This window comes from Varroa destructor, unplaced genomic scaffold (assembly GCF_002443255.2).
Source record: "Varroa destructor unplaced genomic scaffold, Vdes_3.0 BEIS01000007.1, whole genome shotgun sequence".
In the NCBI taxonomy this organism is placed as follows: domain Eukaryota; kingdom Metazoa; phylum Arthropoda; class Arachnida; order Mesostigmata; family Varroidae; genus Varroa; species Varroa destructor.
In genome coordinates, this window is record NW_019211460.1 from 18,672,962 (window position 1) to 18,683,594 (window position 10,633).

Below are 10,633 nucleotides of genomic sequence, written 5' to 3' on the forward strand. Positions count from 1 at the left end.
AGATGCGGTATAAACAGATATCAAAATCTGAGAGAGTACAAGCTCAGGTGAAAGTTACCAAAATTAAACATTCCATGCACCAAATCAAATCACAAGGTGAACCGATAATAAAATCCAATTGTTTTCGTGTAACCTGGCTCTTATATATATATATATACTTTTAAAAGTATATATATATATATATATATACTTAAAAGCGTATATATATATATATATTCTGTCACGATTTATCATAATGAACGAAAAGATTTCTTTGTTGTATCTTGAAACTTTAATCTAAATTCTGCTTTAATGATTGATGATGACTATGATTGCTGAACTTCGCCAACAAATGTGAATGGCATTTAATATATGTTCATCACTACGGCGACTGAAATGCCCCTTTTGTTGATACGAATTAAGCATCGCAGTGTTTATTGGGCGGGTTTTGGCCATACGACAATTTAAGAGTGGAAAAATGAACACACTTGTCGTGTCATCCTTCAACGTTATTTCGCGTCAACAACAATGCAACAAGCAAGATTTTCGTCTAGAAACAGACAAGCTTTGAGCGAAAGTAGAAGCTGGACTTGGTCCGAATGGGACTGGCCTAAAAGAGGAGCGATTGAGGCCTTTAGTGAGATTCCTAACGAGTGGAGTGCCCGTTACATTAGCCGCTACCAGGTTCGCTCTCTGGCCTGGGGCAGGCTCCGGACAAGCATGGTGCCGTCGGCGTCCATTTTCTCGGCAACGTTTTCGTCGCTAACGTCAGCCGACGTCAGCAGTTCCGTCCCTGCTTCGGAGTATAGAACGCAGGACAAACTGGTAGATCTAGAAGCAACGGTAGCAGAAATAATGGCAGCAGCGACCAACTCAGACGTTGGCCCATCCACGACAATGCAAGCATCTGTCTTCGTCGTCAACTCCTAGCTTGGCCGCTTCTCTTCTTTCCAATGCTTCTAATGCTTGGTCGCATTTGAGGTAAAGCAGGTGACGTTGGCAGATCGGTGGTTCCACACTCACTGGCAGCCACTACTGTTAGGGACTAGCCTGCGCAACCCCTTGTTTCCTAGCAACGTCCGCTCTTTGACAATTCGCCCCTCATCCGTTCCGTATCCGGGTGTGCCTTTCGCCTCTTTGCGGCACTTCCCTGACATATCATTCGACCGGGGGGCAACTGCGCACTGTCACCTTGAGTTAGATTGATCCGGCGGCCCCTCAAAGCTGTCGTTGGATCGAAGGAGGCGGACAGCAACGGATGTCCCAGAACGGAGAGAGTATAAAGAAAACGTGTAGGTAGGTGGACACAGTCGAGAGACCTTATAGCCCCTGACAGTGCTTTTCCTGCACGACCGGAAGGGAATGTCGCTCCCATCTCTGCGGATAGAAGACTCCGAACTATGCGAGACTTAAGGAGTTCGGTTCATTTATTTCTTTCGAGAGGCGAAAGAACAAGGTGAAAGCTAGAAGACAACCCAAACTTCGTCGTAATAATCAGACATCAATCGACTTGGAGGTCCGCTTTCCATTTAGATTAGTAGAACTCTTAGTGTCACATGGATGGATTTTTCCAGACTGATCATAGAGTTCTATATATATATATATATATACATATATATATATATATATATATATATATATATATATACGTATGTGTATAAAAGAGAAACCTAGAAAGTATGTTGTGGTGTTTGTAGATTGCTAAAAAACCGGGTTCTTAAACGCTTAATAATATATAAAACAGCATAAGTAATTCAGCCATATTCGGGAGTTATCTTCGGAAAGATTTGTCATAGTAATCTCTTTCTACCCACATTTTTTGCATATTGAAGTCTTTCAATAGGATTACACTAAATGCTTTAAACATTTTGGGGAGAGTCGCCAACAATGAATGCTCAAACTGAGAGTATAGCGCACTGCCAAGTTTTTAATGATTACACGTTTCATACATATATATATATATATACATATACATCCATTCATGCACACTTACGAGCGTAATTACGCGTTATAAGTGCAACCCTTCCGATATGATGGAGTCTGCTAATTTCCCACCCTCGCTATTCGTGCCCGCGTAAATTTCAAATCTACACTATTCTTCCTGGCCGCCGCCGCCGCCGCCGCAATGCAGCCCTAATGATCTCACAGCATTTGAACCTAAGCGAGCCTTGCGGCAAGCTGACACGTGCGACCTTCATCAAACAGCGAAGCTTGGAGTAGTGGAGCTCTCCGTCGGGCTGTAGTGGCCAATCCCTTTTATGTGACCAACGCCGGCGTCGATTACCAGAACGCGTAAAGGCTAGCCCTCGGAGTCAAGTCAGCTTCCGCTTTGCCTCCATGAGCCATAACAATAAGTTTCGGCATTGTAGCGGTTAACCTTTAGAATGTCCCTAAGCATCCTTCTCAGCCGACCTAGAACTGGATGAGGATTCCCTTCTCCTGATGAAGTTTTGCTGACGTTAGTCAGGCCAAGCAGTACCAATAGAAGCATCAGTTTCTCCGGTTTGTCGCAGGGTGGGCAGGTGGGCGAAGGTGTCCTCCGAGCAGGTCTTTGGGTCAGCCAGCCGAGCGGGCAACGGATAATCTCACCCGTTTCGCCTTGATGATCCATTCAAAACAGGAGAAACACAGCTGAATGGGAAAAACGATACATGAGAGCAGGATCCAACGGTTTGGGAAGTTTGCAGTGCTGCGCAGAAAATATAAGAATGACTCAAAATGAGCGCTCGCGACCGTTTCTCAAAAAAGTGAGCTCAAAGATAAGCGTAGAACTGAGCATAGACATGGGGATAGAATAGCGTCAGCCTGCCTAAATTAAATTACAATCGAGTCTTTTTTGTTCTGCTTGTGAAATGAAGGTTTTTATCTGCTCAGGCAAAACATTGGAGGAGGTCTATGCCTGTCGGATTGGAGCATTGTAGCTTTCTAATGGAAGCTTCATACAAAATACATTAGACATGTCCGTGTACAAAGACAAACATTGTAGCAACGTCGGGAAAACGAACGGGATTTAGATGTACGCCAACAACGTAACTGATCTCTGACAAATAATCGACGATAAGGGTCGGTCTATTTCGACAGCAGCTAAGTCGTGCTTATTTTTTTGAATTCGTTCTAACTACCCGGACAGTATTTGCTAACTCGAACTGCTAGCAATGTAGACCAACATAAATCTAAGATGATATTCTGGCGAAATTTGGTATCAGTTCAAATATACCTTCAGGAAAGACTGCATTCATGTTAGATGGGCATACATTTCCTTATGACTTGATATTTCAATTGTACTAATGCCTTAGTATTGAATCATGTCATCAGAAATAGGTGAACAGATGCAGGTACCCAAGCCTATATAGAAATGCACGTCGAATTATAAATTATTATAATAATAATTTCTTTTTATGTTAGAAGATTTCTAAGCGCTGTCTATAAACACATATAACTCAATCGGTACTATATCTATTCGATCGGCTTGATTTTTCCCTTCGGCCCGTTTCCCTTCGGTACGTTTTTGCCGTTTAGAGGTGGTAGCTAAACGGCCGGTAATGAGTACGTGACTTTGTAAACGAAGGCGACAGCTTCAGCTATTATGGGACCCAAATTTCAATTCCGATGTTAGCATAACGCCTAGATAGATAGAAGCGCTTGGCTGTTAATCCATAAAAGTCCATTTAATGAACACCCTTTCGGTTAGTGGTGAGCAGTACTGATGAAAACAAGCTTTACTCTTATACCAATTGTACATAATTGGACAAACTAATATCAATACGAGGTATAAGTACAAACGAAGCGTAGATATTTTTTGTCTAACGCTGTGGTAAAAAATTATCATTAATTCTCGCCAAACTCAGATTTCTCGTCTTTAGATCTTCTCCTGAACAGCAGCTTTGAGACTAACCGCATGTATATGACCTAAATAGTGGTATCGTCCGTATCGGTTAGATGATAACATTCCACAATCTGGTTGACCAATTGGGGTATGTGCCCTGATACAGCTCAGGCCATTACAGGAGGTTTTCCCCTTTTGCTATAATGACTTATACGATTGCCTCTGCTTTCTTTCGAACATAATGACTTCGACGGCACGAATAATTGTTTGTGACGATATATTAGCCTACGCATGTGTATGGGATTCCTACTAGAACCAACTAATAAGCAATACCCAGATTGCCCCTTTCACGAACTCTATGAAACACAGCTAGTTAGAACCAGAATTCATCATTTATTGCAGATAATATTAGTAATATTAAACCCTACTCATATCCCAGACAGCCTAGTGGCAATTAGGGTACGTTAGGACACGATACAGGCGCATGGACACTCTGTGAGCATAAAAAATATTCCATATGTATAGACAAAAGTACAGATCTTAAGATAAGGGTGTTAAATAAGGAGTATTTTAAACTTTGGGGCTTTATCGCACAGTCGAAATATGCTTTTATTATAACTTAATTATTGCAATTATCTTAAAATAAACTACACTCGCGTTATATGTATTCCTAGTCAAACGAGTGCCTCGATAAAACAGTGGATAAAGACAATTAACTAGAGCATGTAATAAACACAATATATTCTTTATTTAAGAAGGGCACGTAACTGCATTATGACTTGGAACGTCGATGATAACACTATTGATAGCAGCAACTAACTTAAAGCTTATTTCGATAGTTCTTAACGAGGTGTAATTTTTAAACAAATTTAGTACAATTTTTCTGTTTATGGTGGTGTATATACTCGACCTACTCTAAATTAAAGTTTTTCTTGCTTATTATATCTGCATGGTTTCAAAGTCGCTGGAGATGATGGAAACCTGTCCCAGAAAAACGTTAGAGCTTGCATATGCTGTCGATAAGTTGTCGCCCAGAAAGTTCTTGTTATCGCTGTTAGATTTCACTGCTTCGCACCACTGTTTTATCTAGTGCTATCTCCCGGTGGAGAACCTCGTCCAAAAGGTAATAGGACTCGGCGACTTTGCCTATCGTTGGCACTACTGACATTACCGCTGTGAGCCCCGGAACGCACCGCCATCACCTATATCACCCTATTGGCCTTACTCATAGTGCTCAACAGCGAACAAGACGACCTACCGACTTGGCCACCGATCTTCCTTGTTCCAGGTGCCGCCGTAGCTCTTTCTGCCCAATGTTGAATGTGCGGAGCCAGCCGTTTTGTTGTATAGACTTACCGTTATTGAGTAGACTGCGAACGAGCAGCGGATGGGCCAGGCTCTCTGGGCAAGTCAACTCTACCCAATCCACACTCTTCGGCCAGTTGCCCCATTCCTCGCCGTTTTCTTCGCTGGAAAAAGCTTCCGCTAGCGGATAACTGGGAGTAGGGGCCAGTCTTAGAGTTAGTTTGAGAGACGGCGTCACCTCACTCACTCGTTCCTCTTCTTTGTCGTTTTCTATTTCTTTTCTTTTATTTCTTGTCTGCTTTCTGCCCTCTACAGGAGAAGGGAACCGCTATTGGGTCCCAAGAACTGGTGTGAACCAGCTGCCCCATCATGAGGCGCCTTACGCGGCGTCAGACTTCTACTTAAACAGGGAGGCTAGCAGCAACGAAAGACTACAGATATCAAGGGGTGAACCAACTAAGAAAATGGAACCTAGACATGGCGAAGTAGATCTCGCTAGGAGTTGGTGAAAGTATAGTGGCTGGTAAAGCAGCTTATGAACGCCTAGTGAAGGCGTAGGGTCGGAGCAGTGTAGCGCTTGATCTGGTCTCTGTCGAAGCCTCGGCCAGGTATAGCCATAGCTGGATCGACCTGTGCTAATAAAACGAATAGAAAAAAAGAAAAAGGCGCTACTATTTTTACCGCCTACAGCTGATAGCACTTCGACTGCTACTGATACTGCTAACCCTAGAGCCAATAATGCGCTGCCTCACTGGCTATTCCGCCTTGCACTTCCTCACCCGGATTGTAAGCGGAAATATACAATATGAACAACGACAGAGAAAACGGGACAGATTGCGAATGGGAGAGTTCTATTAGATCTTTGGTGTCCGTGGAGCCGCTAGAAGCAGATACTAAGTTTTGTAAGGATGTAGCATTCACCTTGAAAGGATTATCTGTCTTACTAGACAGAAAAGAAAAGCCAAATGAAAGACTCAAGTGGGTGGCCTAGAACACGATGCTAATAATGTGAGGTGATATAAAATTAGGAGGCAAAGAGTGGGTTGAAATTTAATTTGGGCGTCGAAAGGTTTCAATATCAGCCTTTGGATTTAATCCTGGGGGTGCGGTGAGGTGGGGGGCACATAGGTGGTACATTCTGAATGCTTATCGTTTAGAATTCTCCGGAACTACACTGGTGAATAGTTCTTAGTAATGATCATCATGTTTAGTTTAAAAACATGTTTGATGTTGTCCCTTTTTACCTCATCAATCGTAATCTGTAGGTGAGACTGCAGTAATCCGAATTTTAGATATGCGTTTTGGTTCAAGTATCGTTCGTTTTTGTGCCCTATTGGCTAAAAAGATTTCTCTTTTAGTATCTCACCATACGCGCTATGTGGTAAATATTAATGGTGGTATTTGAGTCAGTTGCCCTCAGTCTTTTAGTCTGTTCAATAAATGTTGCGTCCTTTCATCTAATTTAATATGTTTACTTTACCCTAGTACTTTACAGTCTATCACAAAGTCACGTAGACATTGCGCCATATTTAAAATTGTAACATATAATTGGGCATTTCGTTGTCTGTTTGCGGTACGTAACACTAATTAGACAACGATTTTAACATTTGTAGGCAACGGGCTCAATCTGCACTCCATCAGCACCTCTTTGAGGGGCATCCTTAGCCTCTTCTGCAAAACGTTTTCAACTTTATCAAAAAAAAAAAGCTCCGTAAGCTTGTTCAAACGAAGGTGATAACGACATCCACAAAACGCATACATGTACAATAAAAATATATTTGGTAAGGCCGTCTTGAGCTAAAACCATTTACATATAATATATACTGAGAAGAGAAATTTTTGTCCTATCGGTTGAATTTACACTTGCGAGAAGATGTAACTTTTCAATTGTAATGTTCGGACGTATGTGTGTAACTTATAACAATATACATCAGTTGTTTCGCTAGTTAGTCGAAATATTGCATACAACAGCGGCCGAAGCTTATGGTTCGGGCACTTACGAAGAGGTGTATCAACTCGAAGTTCTAATAAGTGATCATTTCTAAACGAGATAGCCATTTTAAAATGATGCTTATATTGCAGTTGATCACAACCCTAATGGAAAACGTTAACATATGTCGGGAAGGCCTATTTTATATATCAATACAGGCGTTGTATCAGGCATCGCTGAAAGCTTTTGAGGCACAGTCGCCTTGTGAGTTTATGGCCAGAACTATTTCCCTCAATTATTTTCACGTGTCTTCTGCCATCAAATATCGTTTGGGTTCGAACACCCTAGTGATATTGAGAGTTGGTCACGTGTTACTTAATGTAAACTTCTTATCTTAATACGTGTTTTACTCTATATAACTACATGTTAAATCAATTCGTGAACTATTTTGTTTGAATCACACAACTCGTGTGAGTATAAAAAACCTATTATTTGATTTCTGTTCATTCTCAAGAATTTTCCGTGAAAAATTTATATTTCAGATCTCGTCGTACTTCAAGAAAAATCTGTGAACTCCCCTTCTTTCATATTCTCGTGCAATTATCTACGTATGTTGTAATAAATGTAGAGCTTACCTCATAAGCCCGCGTAGGTATTGCCTGCGCTTGCTTTAATAAAAAAAAAAACCGGTTATGGGGAAAACGATGAGTTACCTCGGGTTAACCAAGGCCCCTAAATTGACAAGACAGGCAAATTGTCTCCTAGTGACAGGCGGGATCAGAAAAACCATATTTCCCTTCAAGTCTGCGCTCGCTGACTTGGGAAGAAACGAGAACGACACCAAAAGATCCTCTCCCTTAACATTATGCTGTTATAGTGCTGTACAACGGAGCGCTCAATCGACAGAGTGATTGAAATTAATCTAAAAAGGTATACTGTTTTATCAATAAGTAACAGAACCTACGGTTCCTTACTCTTTTTCACGAATCGTTATAATAATAGTTATAGTAAGTGATGGAGCAACGCGGCAGTAAGTTAACAATACTCGGCGTGAAGCTTGAAACACTTATTCAATCATAGTAAGAGAAGCAGGATCGATAGAAGCTTTTTTTGTGGCCTTGGTAAACTATGGCTTGGCACCGAGTCCGTTAAGGACGAAAGCGAAGAAGTTTTTAATACCCTATTGGAACAACATTCGGAAGAGCCGTCATCTAAGGGAGGGCCTTGCGGCAACAAAAGGGATCTTACATTATGCTCTAGCGACCGGAACAGTAGCTTGGCGAACTCAACGCATGTCTCCCTAGACAAACCAGCAACTTCACCGCTGCCATCGGATACGAAACATGCCAGAGGAATTACGTCAGAGCCGGAATCACTGTAAAAGGGAGATAGATTGAGTGACTCGCTAGCCTGCGGGCAGGCTTTGTGTGTTGGAAACGGCCTGCCAGGACCCCTTTGCGTCGTTAACGTCATATTGATGAGACGGCAAAAAGTATGTCTTGGCCTCATATTCAGGCGGTGTGGCGAAGTCTGGTTAGTTCGGTGAGACATGCTCGGTATCACCTGGTATTTTAGCACAAGGTACAGTCTGGTATAGCACGTGAAATAGGGTACGGAAATTCCATCCAAGGAAAGTAAAAGCCATCAGCACACTTTAGAGAACTACGGCGGATAACACGATAATAAGCGCATCACAAGGGAGGGCGCTTGCTTAACAGAAACAGCGATCGGGATAACCCCGATGCTGCCAAGGGTGATAAGTTGAGAGCCAGGCTGATGAGAAATTGGAAAAGTCCAGGAAATAGCCTTAGAGTCCCTGTAAGCTTTGCATAGTTTGCTCAGCCATAATGCCACGGGCTCCTGCGAATGCGCTGCCCTGGTGTACAAATTTGCGCTCTAAACAAGGTCGAACTTGCCTTGAAATGGGTCATCCGGGTTTGCATGGGCGGGAATACGATGAACTATAATATGATACAAACATATCTTAGTTGCGATGGGCGTAAGTTAATGCCTACCGTTTACAGCGAGAAAGTTTTCAATGAACTATAGTGAAGTCGAAAGCATTTAAAGGAGCTGTGACATTCATATGATCTTAGTATCAAAGAGCATTAGGAGTTTATAGGAAACTAATTTAATGAATTTACAAATTTTACTTTTTATGAACGAATTTTGAATAACAATCGGGTGCTCAAATAGGATTAACAGGTATCACGTACGGTGCATTCAATTACGTTCACATATACTTGCTTAATCCTGCTGGGATTTACTAAAAAATTTACTTAGCACAAGTGCTTGGAACTATTAAAGAAGAACTTTTACCGAAGGCGGCGGCGTATAAAGATCATCTACAATCACTTGCCGAGACGAGGATTGGGGTCAGCTTTACAAGACTACAAAAACTCTTCAACCCTGAGAGACATACTACCAAGTATTTATAGGGTTGTAGCTGGCCTTATCAAATTTCGGAAACTAAGTGGACACCTGAGTGGGGCCTTTCTGTTGGTAGGCCAAGACAGTTGATAAGGATGAAATATTGTAAGACTCTTATAGGCGAATGTAATTAGAGTATTTTTGTCAAGATCAATCTCTCATGTCACTAACAGAGGCTAGTCGTTTCATGTAGTATAATGTATTCATTTAACTATGATTTATGCTGACTTTGGTCGTGACTTTTATATATATTATGTCATTCAGTCTGAGACGAAACAAACATTAACATTGTATTTCAAGATAACGATAAAACACGACATTTTGCGATATTTTTTGTATTTGACGTGTATAGGTACTCTTTGAATCTAGGACCGTTCACCCAGATCTCGTCGCTCGTGCTTTTAACAGGCAAATTATAGTAAGCCACGGATAATTGGAAAAACGAATATGAGTTCTATGTTAAAACTACATATTGTACTAAAATGCAGGTTCTGCTACTAGAGACAGCTTGAGTTCTTCGTTTAAGGCATACCGGGAAGGATATTTTGGGTTTAAAATTATTAACGCGAAAAAACCAATAACGAAAAATTACAAGCTATGGTGGAATTATTTCAAACTGCACAGATATCAGCAGTTAGATTTGACGTATTTAAAATACGCCATCTATTCGACTGCGTTAAGTCAATAGGGTAAAAAAATTAGACAAATATGTCCAAATGATTTGAAGGAAGATAAAAAAAACGCTTATTTTCCTCTACTGCCACGTTACAACTATGACCTAGTCTTGTACCGAATTGTAGTTTATGATGAAGAATGGACTTTCTAGAATAATCACCGCTGGATATGTCAGTTAGTGGATACAACTGAACCAACGGGACGTCACCAGAACGTATGCATAGAGCCGCAAATGCTTGTGATGTCTCTTTAGTGCTGTAACGTGGGTCTTACCCATTACGGCTCCTTAAATTCTGGGTCGGCGATTACGGCTGAAGTATACTGTCGACGAACAGAGGAGACAATATAAAAATTCCGAATTAAACAGCCAAGATTAGTGAACAAAAGTTGATTACTCCTACTGCAGGGCATGCTATATAAAAACAACATGACATCGGCGCACTCGCCAGCTTTCTTATAACGTTCATTATATATATATATATATATAT